The sequence below is a fragment of the Solanum pennellii genome, chromosome 10 (assembly GCF_001406875.1).
Source record: "Solanum pennellii chromosome 10, SPENNV200".
Taxonomy (NCBI): Eukaryota; Viridiplantae; Streptophyta; class Magnoliopsida; order Solanales; family Solanaceae; genus Solanum; species Solanum pennellii.
In genome coordinates, this window is record NC_028646.1 from 70,402,179 (window position 1) to 70,419,124 (window position 16,946).

Here is a 16,946-nt window from a genome sequence, read left to right on the forward strand (position 1 = left end):
CGGTATTTACCATCCTTGGTATTTTTCACAAATATTTATGGGAATGGTGGTGGTGGTGTAGGAGTGGGAGTCACCTTTTGGGGTATCTCTGCTTCTTTCTCCGATTTGTCTACCAACTCACCACTAACTCCACTACTTCAACATTTCTGCTCATCTCATCATCTACGCCTGACGGTATAGGTGGATCAATGGTTTGCTTACCCCATCGAGTAGTGAATGCCATGCAATGTCCATCATTTTTCAGATTTCGGATAGTGTTACTAGGAAGAGTACCCGGTTGACGTGGGTTCACAGTAGAAGACAATTGGTCCATTGCAACTCAAGATGCTTGATTGAGATTGCATGTGCATCCATGTTTTGTCCAAAATTAGCTAAATCACCTCTCAACTCTTTGGCATGCTCATCACTAGCATCAAACCTCCTCATCATCTTTTGCAACATGTCCTCAACTCGTGCCATACTACCTCCACCATCCCTAGGAGCGACTTCCCTATTTTGAGGTGGAACATAGGGCCCACTCGGATTGTTTTTGTTACCATAGTTACATCGATTGAAGTTGTTGTCGCGGTTGTAGTTTCCATCTTGAACATAATGACCCTCTCGGTTGTAATTCCCATAGTTACGACCTTCATTTTTCTTGACCTTGGCGCCAATTCTCCTTATTGGAGCCTTGGCGTTCGGTTAGAAACCCCTCGTCTGCGCATTCACTGCATAAGAGTCTTCCTTATAGTAAAATTCATCTACTGGCGGTGGTGGCTTAGTCAAATAATTCACCTCATTCACTTTCTCTGCACCCCAAGTGGCATGTTTCAGTACCAACCCAAGATCAGTCCTCATTTGTGCCATCTCTTCACGAATCTCATCTGCAGCCGGGTTGTATGAAGTTTGCACTGCAAAGGTGATTCTCCCAGTGTCCGACTTCCTAGTTCTCCAAGCCTTATTGTTTCAGGAAATTTTCTCCAACTTTTCCGTGATCTCTGCATATGTGCACTCACCATAACAACCACCCGCAATAGTATCAAGTAATTCCTTATTGTTATCATCTTGTCCCCGTAGAAGTACTCTTTAAACTATTCATCATCAATGCGGTGGTTTGAGACACTTCTCACAAATGAGGTGACCCTATCCCAAGAACTAATTAGCGACTCCCCAGGCAATGCCACAAATTTATTTACTCTATCTTTGTGGTTGAGATTTTTAGACACAGGATAGTACCGTGCTAGGAATACATCCCTCAACTGCTCCCAAGTACATATCGAATTATAGCGCAACTCAGTAAACCAAATTGTGGCCTCTCCCGTCAGTGAAAGAGGGAACACCTTTAATCCAATGACATCCATGTCCAAGTCCGGCCTCCTTACACAACTCTTACACGACTACCTCAGTTTGGTGATGTGAGCATGTGGATCCTCAGATGGTAGCCCCAAAAACAAACCTCTAGCAGTGAGCATTTTCATTAAGCTACTAATGACCACGAATGAATAACCTTGTGGTCGAGGAGGTAGGACAAGAGGCCCATCCGAACTAGTGATGTTAACATTGCCCCTATAATACTCTTAAAAGCGTGGGGCAGGAGGTTACCTCCTCAGAGCTCCATCACCAGGCTTCTCCACGATCACATGGTTGTCAGCATCAACAGGTGGGGGAAGTTGACGGTCGATCCCATCACCAAGATTAGCAGGATTGTGTGGATCGTTCATTCTTCAGAGTGTATGGTTCAGTTCTGGATCTAATGGAAGTGTTGGTTCTCCTCGACTCCGTGTACTTGGCATACACTAGAGCTAGACCTGAAAGACACAAAAAGAAAGAAAAAAAAAGTAAAATTAGGAAATTATTGAATAAAATTCAGTAATTGCTCTTAAATTTTATCTAAAAGTCACTTTCCCCGGCAGCGGCGCCAAAATTTTATGCGCTCAAATTATACTTTCCTAAAGAAGTATAAGAGTTAGTATCAAGTGAAGAATCCAATTATTAGGTTGGGACCGATCCCATGAGAAAAATGGTTTTGACTTAACTTTAATATACGGTTACATCTATTTAGTCAAGTCCTTCTTGAGAACAGTTAATAAAAAGGGGGAGGGGGTTGTGAAACAAAAAGTGTTCAATTATTTCTAAGTAAAACAAGTATCATGATTAAAACTTTCGTTTTTATCAAGTGATGATAAAAACTAGGGTGTAAGTGTTCCCTATAGGTTCATAACGTGGTAATCCTAGCTATAACAATCCTTTACTAGTGTCTTGCATGCAAAGTGATAAGTTAGGTATCTCTAATTCCTTGGTTCGGCAACTAGAGAATTTCACCCCGCACCTTTGTCCAGCTACGTGTGTCTAAATTACTAAACCTTACCTTTACCTCATATTAAGCGTTATATTTGATGTATGACTTAGTTACTACTTTGCACCTATCAAAACTAGCCTATTAGATAGTGTCCACTAAATCTATGTTGATAATTCTTTTCCTATTAACTACCCCCTTGGTCCTGCAAGTAGAATAAGGCAAGTTCGAATGTGTGAACACGTTAAAAGGACTTCTAAATGAAAGAATTATCAATACTTGCAAGAATCTATTCTAGAATTGGTATTTAGCTAGTTTTACCTTGTTAATCACGCATGGTTCCCACAACCCTAGTTGTGGATTTAGTTACCATGCCTAGAAATAAATTATTCATGGTTGTTAAACAATAATTCATGTACTTAATTTGACATTTTGAGGAAAATCCAAAAATGACACTTGAAATAGAAAAATTCACTTGTAAATCGATTCCAAAATTTTGATATAATTGCCCAAGTTGCAAAGTCAAATACCCAAAAACTAAAGTATGAAAAATAATAAAAAGTCTAACCCTAAAAACAAGGTATTTTACCCTATTTATAATAACAAAGTCCTAAATTAAAAGGATTTCAAAATAAGGAAAGTTTGTCCCAAAATGCGTCTTCAATCGATGACTCCACAGACAGTCCGCCGATAGAACGACGGACCGTCAACTTCCTCCGGCGGTCCATACTTAGCATCTTCTTCAACCCTCCAAATTGCACCTTCTCTGATCAAGTCGACGGACCGACAGCACAGTCTGTCGATGCACTTACGGTCCGTCAGTGCTTATTGTTGTTCCATACTTAGCTTTTCTCCAACACAGGGTACTGGGGCAGTCTCTGATCACATCGATGACTTGCCAGCACGGTTCATCGATCAGTCGAAGGTCCGTCAATCCTTCCGTATCCCCACACTTGGTTAGAATTCCCCGATTTACTTCCAGATGTTCGAACCTTCAGTCACGGTCACCACCTACGGTTTGTCAATGAGACGACGGGCCATTGATGGCTTCGTGGGTCATTTCTGCACTGATTTCTGCACAGTCTTCTGCATTTCCGTTTTGGACAACTTTCCTGCAAAACACAGATAAAAACACATTAGAATTACTACTAAAAGGCCCTAGACACACACTAAACTTAAGAAAAAAGCATTGAAAGTACCATAAAACCACGGTACATTAAAAAGCGGTGCTTAACTTGACTTGCGTACTTACCCCTTTTTGAAACGACCTCCAAAATTGAGACGTAAATTGAGCATCTCTATCTGAAATAATGGATAATGGGATCCCATGAAGACTCACAATCTCATTGACATAGATCCTTGCATAATCTTCCGCCGAATAAGTAGACTTGACGGGGATAAATTCTGCGGATTTCGTCAACTTATCCGCAACCACCCATATAGAGTCATTTTGCCTTCGTGTCTGAGATAAACCCACTACAAACTCCATATTAATGTCTTCCCACTTCCAAATGGGAACTTGTATTTCTTGAAGTAAGGCACTCGGCTTTAGGCGCTCGACTTTCACTTGTTGGCAATTTGGATATTTTGCAACAAATTCCGCTATGTTCCTTTTCAAGACATCCTACAAAAATACTTCTCTAAGGTCATGATACTTCTTCGTAGAACCAGGATGAATCAAATAATGGGAACCATGAGCTTCCCCTAGGATCCGGTTTCTCAAAGCATCCATATTGGGCACACACAACCTCTCTTGGTACCTCAAAACACCATCCCCCCTAAGGAGAATGACTAATTAATCTTGCCAATAATCGGTTCCTTAACTCTATCAATGATGGATCAAGGTGTTGCTTAGACTTCACCTCAACCACCAAAGATGATCTGGAGTTATGATGGACCATAAAACCACCACTAGGAGAATATTCCAATCGAACACCCAAACTAGCCAACCTATGGACATCTTTCACTAGGTCTTTCTTAATCTGTTCAACATGATACACACTACCCATAGTCATATGACTTAGAACATTTGCAACCACGTTGGTCTTTCTAGGGTGGTAATAAACACTTATCTCGTAATCTTTCAACAATTCCAACCACCTTCGTTGTCGAAGATTCAACTCTTTTTAAGTAAATACATATTGAAGACTCTTATGGTTGGTATACACATCTATATGAACACCATATAGGAAATGCCTCCATATTTTCAAGGCAAACACCACAGCTTCTAACTCAAGAACATAAGTTGGGTAGTTTTTCTCATGAACCTTGAGTTGCCTAGAAGCACAGGCTATAACCTTCATGTGCTGCATAAGAACACAACCTAATCCCACTCGGGATGCATCAAAATATACCACAAAAACCTTCGTGCCTTCTGATAAAGTCAACATCCGAGCGGTGGTAAGCCTATATTTCAAGATTTGGAAGCTTCTTTCACATGCCTCCGACCAGTCAAATTTTACATTCTTTTGGGTCAAGGTAGTCAAGGGAGACACAATGGACACAAAACCATCCACATACCTCCTATAGTACCCGGATAGACCCAAGAAACATCTTATGTTGATTGGAGACAATGGCCTAGGACAATTTCTAACTGCCTCGGTTTCCTTTGGATTAACCTCTATGCCCTCACTATAGACGACATGACCAAGAAATGCCACCAACCTTAACCAAAACTCACACATGCTATACATGGCAAATAGTTGGTGTTCCTTCAATACTTGTAACACCACTCTCAATTGCCCCATATGATCATTCTCATCCTTCGAATACACCAAGATATCGTCTATGAAAAAAATCATAAAGGAATCTAGGTAGTTTTGAAACACCCTATTCATTAGGTCCATCAATGCCACCGGGTCATTATTCAACCCAAAAGGCATTGCCCTAAACTCATAGTGACCATGTCTTGTTTAAAAGACCGTCTTAGGAATATCTTCATCTCTCACCCTAAGTTGGTGATATCCTGACCTCAAGTCAATTTTTGAAAAGTAGCTTGCCCTTGGAGTTTATCAAACAAGTCATCAATCCGAGGGAGAGGATATTGTTATTAATGGTCACTTTATTGAGTTTTCGGTAGTCAATACACATCCTAAGTGACCCATCCTTCTTCACAAATAGTATCGAGAGCACCCATGGGTAAATACTAGGTTGAATGAAGCCTTTGTCTAATAAATCCTTGTGTTGAGCCTTCAATTTTTTCAATTCAGTCGGAGCCATCCGATAAGGAGGAATTGAAATGGTATTTTTATCCAGTAGCAAGTCAATACCGAAGTCAAATTCCCATTCAGAGGGATTAAATGAACATCATTAGGAAAAACCTCCAAAAATTCCCTCACGACGGGGACTAAATCAATGGGATGAACTTCAGAGTCTAAGTCTTTGACTCTTACAATGTAGTATAAACACCCTTTTGAGATCATCTTAAATACCTTTATCCAAGAAATGATACGACCTCTAGGAATTGAACTTCCTCCCTTCAACTCTAAGATGGTTTCATTAGGAAAATTAAAATTGACAATTTTCGTCCTACAATCGATGGAAGCAAATCAAGCATGCAACTAATCCATTCCCAAAATGACATCAAAATCAACCATATCAACTTCTACTAGTTCAACATGGGTAATTCTATTGGGCAACATTATAGGACAAATTCCATATACCATTTTTGCAACCACCAACTCACCCACCAGGGTAGTCACCATAAAAGGTCATTCAAGATATCGGAAAAAATATCAAACTTTCTTGCTACCAAAGGAGTAAAAAATTACAAGGTAGTACCCGGATCAAGTAAAGCATAAACATTTATAGAGAAGACTTGTAACATACCGGTCACCACATCGGGAGAACTCTCTTGTTCACCCCTGGAGCGGAGAGCATAAAAGTGATTCTTTCTTGGAGAATCAACATTAGAAACACTTGCTTGAGCTTGCCCACCACCCTTGTCTTGACCCTTCACATTCGGGCACTGTGACCCTCTTTTCCACAAGCAAAATTCCCATCCCAATTATACATTCACCCCAATGCTTCTTGCCACACTTGGAACAAGTTGGTTTATCACTTTGTGACTTTATACCTCTAGCCTTTTGGGACTTAGCGTTAGACACCCTATCATCACGAACCTTGGGAAATTTGGAAGGGACTTGATTGGAGAATCTCTTCTTGAATCTAGGTTTATCTTGAACTTCCAACCTCCTCTTTGAAGAACCACTTACAAAAGAATTGGCCCTCTTGGCCTCTTTATTCTTCCTCCTTAACCTACTCTATTCCACTTGTTTATCATAAACCATTAGATGAGAGATATTCATATTATCATGAAGCATAGCCGAATGACATTCTTCCTCCATATCATCAGACACTCTCATAAGAAAATGACTCATCTCATCCCTTGCGTTAGATACCAAGGATGAAGAAGACTTAGACAATTTTGTAAATTTAATGGAGTAATCAAGTATACTCATACCTCCTTGAGGAAAGTTGATGAATTTTTCCTTAGCTTCCCTCAACTCTCTAGGAAAGAACCGATCAAGGAAAGCTCTCTTGAAAATCTCCCAAGTCACCAGACAACCTCTCAGCACCCTATTATCCCTCCATTGGGTGTACCAAGTTTGAGCCACATCTTTGAGTTGATAGGTGGCCAACTCGTCCTTTTCACTCATAGTCACACCCATGTAAAATAGGATCTTATAGACCTGAACTAGGAAATCTTGAGGGTTTTCACCTGCCCTTGAACCATAGAATGTAGGAGGGTTCATCCTAGTAAAGTCTCTCAAACAAGATGCCATACTGCCTAACAAGATGACGCACATGGAATCCAACTTTCCGATTCACTTGGGTCGTCATGGCTTGGACTTTAGAAGTGACGGCATTAGCTTGTGAAGTCATGGATTGGTCCATATTGAGAAAAGTTGCCATTAAAAGGCTTACGTGAAAATACAATAAAGACTTACGTGAAAACAACACATCAAGTAGACTATAGAGGCACGACATAGGATTACAAGAAGATGAGAATTTTCCTAAGCATCATGCAATCTCTCATTCATAAGTGTCTCACATACATCCTAAATATATTCAACCTCATGCTCTGATACCAAGTTTGTCACAACCAGGGAAACACCCCCTAAAAGTAACCAATATCGTCATCCTCGAGCAGGACTAAGACTAACCTCTTAGCATTTGTCATTACATTTCATAGATTAAATTGCGGAAAACTTAAAACTTTTCATCTACTTCTACATTGAGGTTTGCATAGACACTCGCTTACACATAATATATACATAGGGAGTTTACTAGACTCCTCACATAGTAAGCACTACATAGGCTTCTACATTAATTTGAAATACATAATACAACAATATAATCTCATGTGAAGTCTAGGATAAGTCTCACATATAAACCATCTGAATCGAATACAACATTTGGGCATAGCCCTTACTTCATTACAACAAAAGCCACATATAGGCATATACAACAATCGTCTTCAAATGAAAGGGAAAGAACTAAAGGTTATTAAACTAGAACAATAACAATAGCTAGATAGTGGATTTGTCCTCGTAAGGTAAGGACCTCCCAAACTTGGAGAATGAGAAACCAAATTATCTTCAAATGGCCCTTCTAACAACTCATAATTCACATATCATAATCATGTAAGTCATAAAATATTCAACAGAATCACATTACTTCACATAATCAAATTCACATTATCCATTCATATAATCCCTAAAATGATACTACTACAATTTACATAAATAATACTGACAAGGCCACGTTCATCACATAATCAACAGATAAGCACTGCCACCATAAGTGGACCATACCAATCAATATCCATTCTATATAATTCTACACAATATAAAGAGATCAAGTAAACTTACAATCTTTCCATCATCAACTTCAACATTCCTTAGTCATTTCAATCAAATCAACTCATAAAGGCTCTTACAAATAGCCTTGAACACAATTATAAACCAAAAATCCAATAATATGTAATATGAACATAATAAATTTAAGGAAGCCTATATACAGTTCTAACATGATCTTTACATAAATCAGTAGCCCATAGCAATCAACACATGAATTCATTAATATCAAGTCATAATCAACTCAACCATGTTAGAGCCAAATATAGATATTTGAGAAGGTCAAGGGTTCATAGATATTTTCAATGAAAAACATTAATTATAAATAAATAACATCATATCTTAATGTTTGAAAACGTTTTATGCAAGAAACCATGACTTAGAGTAGAAATTGGACATTTTTCAGTGTTAAGTTGGGTTTAGGCTTACGGCAGTTTATATAGTCATATAACAAACTTAAGTAACCACCTTTAACCCATTATTAAACCCCTAAATAATTAACTAACTAAATGAAGTCACTTAAACTTAACAGTGAAAACTCAGGCATGACTTACGAGACTATGACCTACAGTCCGTTGGTCAACCTACACCCCCTTTCCCTAACCCTCCTGCACATCCGTAGTTTAGTTCAGAGAGTTTTTCAACTCGGCCATTTTGAAGAAATGTTTAACTGTTGGTCGACGAAGGCACCGACGCCCCCTCGATTGACCTATGCCTCGTCTCCTACAAATGTAGGTGGACACGGTCTTTGACAGTTTTTTGGCTAAAATGGAAGGGTCCTCCTCAATGACCCTTAGGATGATCTTGGGGAGTCGTACCCAGACGTTTCGACCCTAAACCTACTCTATGCATGTTTGACACCATTCCACCAATTTTCATCAATTTTCGACTCCTAAAACCTCGTGAAATAGGCTGAGACACACTAGAACCTCTTTCTCTAGTCTCCGAACGTCATGGACACTTCTTGACGTTTGACTCTTAAACTTCTTAAATGACTTATAAATATTATTTTTGACCTTAGAACACTTTTACAAACATTTGACACTCGTGTAAGGCTCTAGATTAGGTCTTGGACGTTCGGAGTGTTACAATTAGCATCCATGTAAGATCACATATGAATTATAGGAGTACTACACTTCATATCTGTATATTTCAATTAAATAACACATCTATCACATCATAATCATATAATTCATAACATCTTCAACATAATCACATTACTTCCCATAATCAAATACACACTATCCATTCATATAACCCCTAACATGATACTACTACAATTTACATAAGTAATGCCGACAAGGCCACGTTCATCACATAATCAACACATAAGCACCGCCACCATAAGTGGACCATACAAATCAATATCAATTCTACACAATTCTACACAACATAAAGAGATCAATTCAACTTACCACCTTTCCATCATCATCATCAACAGTCATTAGTTATTTCAATCAAATCAACTCACAAAGGATCTTACCAATAGCTTTTATAATAATTCTAAACCAACAATCCAATAATATGCAATATGAACATAATCAATTTAAGGAAGTCTATATATAGTTCTAACATGATCTTTACATAAATCTATAGCCCATAGCAATCTACACATGAATTCACTACTATCAAGTCATAATCAACTCACCTATGTTTGAGCAGAATATAGAGATTTGAGAAGGGCAAGGTTTCATGGAGATTTTCATTGAAAAACATCAATTATACATAAATAACATCATATATTAATGTTTTAAAACGTTTCATGCAAGAGCCCATGACTTATAGTAGAAATTGGACATTTTCATCTTTTTAAAATCATCTTTGAAATTTACTCTAAGCTGATAGAAATCCTTAGATGAAGAACTCACATAACTTATTAGAATAATCCAAATATAATTGAAGAAGAAACTCCATTGAAAATCCATCATCAAGTTACATCATCATCTTGAGCTCTCATGGAGGTTTTTGGAGATTGTTTGGGAGGGAAAGGGTTTTGACTTAGGTATTAGGGTCTAAATAAGGGTCAAACCTTTTTAATACTCATAAAATACTCAAATAAACCTGAAAAAATCGTCCATTCTATTTATAATACTTGGGGTGAATTTCCCAAAACACCCTAAGCTTGGCAGAAAATTGCAGCAGTGTGTAAGTATCATTGAGGCCCACCCATCGATGAATCGTCGACTAGCCTATGCCCTGTTGATTTTTTTTCGGTCGTTTGGGTATGAAACTCCCATTTGTGTATTATTTAAGGCCCTATAAACTCCACCCATATACGAGCCGTCATTTGATCGAACGGCCGCCATTTGGGGGTCGTTGATTTCCACTATAAGCTAATCTGCCCCTTTGAGTTGGGATCCTCCTCTAGGGCCCCTTATGCATCCTAGGTGGATTTACTCCCGGACTTTGAACCCCTAACATGAACTTATACATCTTAGGAACCTCCCTATAAATTTCATCATCAAACAAGTTACGAAACATGCTAAGGCACCCACAAAAATAAAGGGACGTCCAAAGACTAACTTTCGAACGTCTCGGACGTTCTTGAAGGTGTGACCTATAAATTCTTCAAAAACCATATAAACTTCCTCTAAGCACTATATTTAATATTTAAATACCTTATAAACTCAGGATGTACAAATAAGCACATTCAAGCACATAAGGACTTGTCGTCGAACATCTTGGTCGTTCTTTGACGCTTATCTTCAAACTTATTCGGAATGACTTCAAAACTCACATACGCACTTATTTAGCTATTAAACAGACCTTATAAAACTATTGAATCTCTATTTAAGCCTAGATAATTTTTAGGGTGTTACATTAAGTTATAATTCCGCGCCATATCAATTTTGACATCAAATAAATATTTAAAATGGGCAAGATGCACATCCTTAACAAAATTATTCGTGATGAGCATAACCCCTAAACAAGATTAAATCAATATGCTCTTTGTAAATTTTTTGTAACTGTCGCAAGTATTAAATTAGGTTTCTTGTTAAGTGGTAGTATCTCACGAAAAGGGTCCCTACAATTGAGGTCGTGACTAGTCGGTACATTATCTAAACCTACTTCTTCATCATTTCCTAATTCTTCATTTTCCATAAAATTACCTTAACGTCTTTCATAAACAACTTCGGGAATTATATGAGTATTTGTGAATTAATTTCTATAGGACTAGGATGAGAAAAATTAGTTTCATTCATATTTGTAAATTCATCTATATTAATTCGAACAAGAGAAAATTTAGGTTTAGAAGAACTAGAACATTTATTATTTTTATTAACCAAGTTGTTTACTCCTTATGCAATTTATATTTTACCACCTACTATTTAAGAAGAATCCATGACATAAAATAAGAAATTTAACAAGAACAAATAAACTATATTAAATATAACAAGGACAACTTATAAATAATAAATATAAAAAATAAATAAATCTTAGAGAGTGGAACGAAGGTATCAAACGATTGTGTAAAGAACAAACGTTACAACCGAAAATTAACGTTGAAACTTGAAGTTTGAAGAAGATTCCTCCTCCAAAATTCAAGGAGTGATGGCTCAAATCTTGACAATTAAAAATAATATGATTGAAATTTGAAACATTGAGAAAGATTGAGAATTGAGAGAAAATTAATAATTGATATTGTAAATTACTAACTAAAAATATAAAAAGAGGAAGTATTTATAAGATTTATAAATAAAAGGGAAATAGGGAATTTGAAGATCAAAGATTTGACCGATAAAAAATTGTATTTGGAGACAATTAAAAAAAGTGTCGCTGGTGGCATTTGCATAAATTCATGGTGGATAGCCTAGAAGTTGTAAGTAAAATGTACATTGACACTTGCATAAATGAACTGCCTTCTAAAAAAAGTGTAGGTTGCTCTGCTACTATGATATACACGCCTTTCTTCTACATGCACAGTATGATATACACGCCTTTCTTCTACATGCACAGTATTTTTTAAAAATGATTTTATTTTTTATTTCTTCTACATGCACAGTATTTCTATTTTTGAATGTATCCCATTCCATCCTGAATATTTCTAGACCTAAATGGTACCAGAACGGTACGCTTACAACCTGATTCAGTGACCATTCTTAGTCTAGTTTATACTTTCAATACCATTCTTGCACATTCTATAATGTTGAACCTGAAATCAGTTATCCACAGATATCCTAATTTGTTTGAGACGGTCATTTATTTGAAGATATGGGGAGTTCCTTGGGTCTGAAGACTTGGCCAATCTTATTCTACGTTTAAGTATGTAAAAACCCGTCTTACGCGTATACTTGTTCTATTCTTGTGATACTGTTGGCCTTATAGTATAGGTGAGGGACCATGTTCCTTATATTATTAGTGTTGGTTTAAACTATCTGGACAGTGATGTATAATGCCATGCAAGTTTCAGCGTGTTTACTGTAAGTTGACTCCGCCGGATGTATTTAAACTAGAGATAGTATGGTGGTAATTGATCTTAAAATTGAAAGTTATGATCTATGTCGAAGCAAGAGGATGTAATATTCATAAATTAGAATAAAATAATTGAGCTCCTTGCTTGGATTTATCAAGCTAGCAGCTGCATCACCTACTTGAGCTATATGGATATTGTTAAAGGGCCCAAGCATGATGGACCAGATTTAAAATTATAGTAATAGGATCACTTGAAGCCCAAAAATTATTAAAAGAAAATTAGAATGAAAGAAAGCCCAGCAGCCAAATCTGCCAAGGCCCAATATAGATAAAGCCCAAGTGAAAGCAACTAGGTGCATCACCTAGTTTGACCTTTTGAGTTGCTTGATATGCATAAGCAGGTGCATCACCGACTTGACCAATTAGTGGCTGAAAATGAACCCAGTAAAAAAGAGGTTCTAGAGGATATTTTTGTGGTCAATAAAGCTCCTTATATATCCAATATGTGCATATATTCTTCACCCATTTTAACACATAAAAATAAGAACTAACTCTAGCTCTCTCTCTCTTTTCTCTTAAATATCAAACCAGCAGCCTTAAACTTTTCTAGGGTTCTTGAAGAAACCAACATATATGCAAACGAAGGTAAGTGAAAACTCATGGATTAGCTTAATTCTCCCATGGATGATTAGGAAAACATGTTATTCATGCTCTAATATAACTACAAAGGCAGAATATTTCCATCAGCTACTGCTCACTTCCTTAGTTATTAAAATACCTTTCTTTCTTCTTTGGTTTAAGTGCGAAGGGAAACTGAAGTTCTAAAAGATTTCAAGTTATAAGGAGAAGTTGCAGAAATTCAGATTAGGTGACTGCTCCATTTTTGCCTTCCTTATGTATGAGTTTGTGCGTGGAATTAGTGGTGTGTTGTCATGAAGAACCCAAGGGGGTGGTGAGTTCAATACTTGGTTGTATGATAAAAAAATATTTGGGATTGTTCTATGTGTATTACTGTTGTCGCAGCTTGGTTGATCTTGGGGAAAGGATGTCTAATATATGTGATGGACAAAGAATAAATGTGTGGTCATACACATTATGTTAAGGGTTGTATGGTATCATTATCTGCCAAAGTTAGCTACTGTTTTACGAGGCTCGTGGTGTGATAGCTGCTAATTTTAGTTTACCATGACTAAAATTGTAGATTAAAACCAAAAAGGGGAGGCAGAATCGTGATAGTATATCAGTCAGAGGATAATGTATGTACGGTTATTCAATTCTATATCCCTTTGGCATGAAATCTAATACTTGCGATTAATACCAACAAAGTGAATCTCATAAGTTCTATTCCTAGAAAAAGAAACATAGTTGTAGCGTACTGTCTCCAAATAACTAAAAAAATTTCCCCCCTCCCCGTAGTGCATAGAATTCCTTCATTATATGTTCACTATCTTATAGTTGTGTATTTATCCCCCCCCCCCGCCCATATGCTGGTATAGAAATGGTATTTGTAAAAGCAAGTTTGGTGAATTCTCCTCTTTGTTGTTTGAAGTCAATTGTGTCATTAACTCTTAAAGTAATGTGTTGAAGTTACATAGCTCCTTATGTCATTGTTATTGCCTTGAAGTATTATTTTCATGTCTTCTATTACTGGTCCGTACTTCCATTACTCTAAAATGATTATGACCACCAAAATAACATCTCAAAAAAGTTACGATTATCCAAAAAAAATCCGGAAAGAGTTATGAACATATAAACAACAATCTCAAAGATTAAATAATCTAAATGAAGAAATCTATATAATTACGGGTGGTAGCCCAGGAGAGAAATCCTAGCATGGGTCGATCCATACTGGTACATAAGGGTGGTAGCTCAGGGGTGAAAGTATAGAAGGGTGACAGCTCATGGGCGAAAGCCTAGCATGGGCCGATCCCAAATTGTGTAATTATGAGGACCGCATCCCAGGGTTAATATGCCTACAGAAAAGTAAAGAAAACAATGTAACTTACATGATCTCACAAGAGTAAGCAAAGGTGGTCTTCTCTCCTTATCTATGCACTCATATGTTGATACTTGATTTCATTTGAGCCCTCGTATTACATATAATATATTGCTTACATATTTAGTACATTTTTTTGTACAGACATCCCTCCCTGGGGACGCTACATTTCATGCTAACAGGCACAGGTACTCCAGCTAGTAGACCTCCTCAGTATGAGCATACGACACTCAAATGCTTTTGGTGAGCTCCAGGTTGATTCGGAGCTTTACTGACTCCTTGGTAAATTCAATTTGGTACTGTATCATAGTTAAGGGTAAGGCGGGGTATGTCCCGACCTACTCTAGTTTTCTATCTTTTAGAGGCTTTGTAGACGTATGTACATGGTTCCGTTGTGTCCTAAGGATTTGTGGCCTCAATGGCCAAGTCTTATATATAACTTTTTGATCTACTTATGTTGGTTTATATTGATGCGTCCTAGGTGAACTTTTCACAATTGTTATAGTTATATGAATAGTAAAAATAGGTTACCGGTTAGTTCTCTCGGGCCTTTAGGGCATCGGGTGCCTGTCCGTCTTAATGGGTTTTGAGGCGTGACAAAAAGGTATCAGAGCTGGTCATCCTAGGGAGTCTAAAAAGTCGTGTCTGTGTAGAGTCTTGCTTATATATGTGTCTTGCACCACATCTATAAACAGGAGGCTACGGGACATGTACGAGTTGTCTCATTTCTTTCATTTCTTAGATCGTGCGATATAACCAACGTTGTAAGTGAATCGTATCTAATTTCTAAATTATTTTATTATAGTAATGATGCCGGTTACGAGAAGGAGTGAAAGTACTGGGAAGTGAGTAGATGTGGCTGCCCATGAAGGGACCAGCCAACCACCACCAAGTCAAGGTTTTCAAAGTGGGGCTCAAGATGAGTCTCTATCACAGATTTCCCCGATGCCTCCATCTACCGAAGAACTAAGGAGGAAAGATGAACCTCAGAAACCTTTTATCAATGCTATCGAGCAAGATTTGAGGAATGCATTCCAATTATTGACTCGTATAGTTGCTGGTCATGGCCAAAGGCAAGAAGGTCCAGTTGCAGGTACTAGTGATGTAGATAGATCAGTAGGGACAGGGATACATGATTTTCTTAACTTGGACCCTCCATCATTCACCGCGTCAGATCCTAATGAAGATCCGCAAGACTTTATAGATCAGATCAAACGCACTTTGGATATTATGCATGTAAGTGGTAAAGAAGCACTTGAGCTAGCAGCATATTGATTAAAGGGTGTGGCTATATTGTGGTATGAAGCTTGGAAGCAATCTAGGGGAACGGATGCACCTTCATTTACGTGGAAAGAGTTCAAAAAGGCATTCCTTGACCATTATCTTCCATTTGAGATCCGAGAGGCCCGTGCAGATCTGTTCTTAAATCTTCACCAAGGATGTATGAGCGTGAGAGAGTACAGTCTCAATTTCAATTCCTTGGCCAGATATGCTCCTAATATAGTATCTACCTTGGAGGATAGAGTTCATCGATATGTGGATAGATTAGACTCATATTTAGTTAGAGATTGTACCATTGCTTCATTGAATAATGATATATATATATATATATATATATATATATATATAGCAAGCATGCAGACCTTTGCGCAAAAGTTGGAGGATAAAAGGCAAAGAAGAAGGATACAAGAGGCAGAAATAGGGCATTCTAAGAGGGCCAGATCCATGGGGCAGTTTACACCATCCCAAGGTGAGTTTAGGCCTCCGTTCTCTAACAGACCACCTAGGACATCATCTTTATAGGCTATAGCTAGTGCTCCACCACAGTTTCAAGGTCTTAGGGGCAATCAGTTTGGGCAAAAAAGTAAAAGACAAGGCTCACAAATAGTGGGTCATCAAGAGCAAGGAAGTACGAGGCAATCAAGCAATCCTCGAAAGCGTTGTAAATAGTGTATAGGAATCATCTAGGTGCATGGAGGGTAGGGATAGATGTTTGCTTTTATTTTGTTTCACACCAAGGCATATGATGAGAAACTGCCCACATAGGGGCGTGGGTGGTATTCCAAAGCCAACTAGATCATTTGTTACATCAAACTCATCAACACCTTCTTTCCCTAGGGGCTACAAATTCCTACATGTCATGATAGAGGAGCTAGGGGAGCTGCTAGTTCTAGTGGAGGTCAGAATCGCGCATATGCACTAGGGGATCGACAAAATTCAGAAGCCTCGCCGGATGTGGTTACATGTACATTGTCCATCTTTCACATATTGTATATAAAATTTAACCAGGGATTACACTATCATATGTTACACCATTGATTGCTGGAAAGTTCAAAAGAACACCAGAATTATTAGTGAAGCCATTTGAAGTGCCTACTGAACTATTTGTGATCATGATACATTG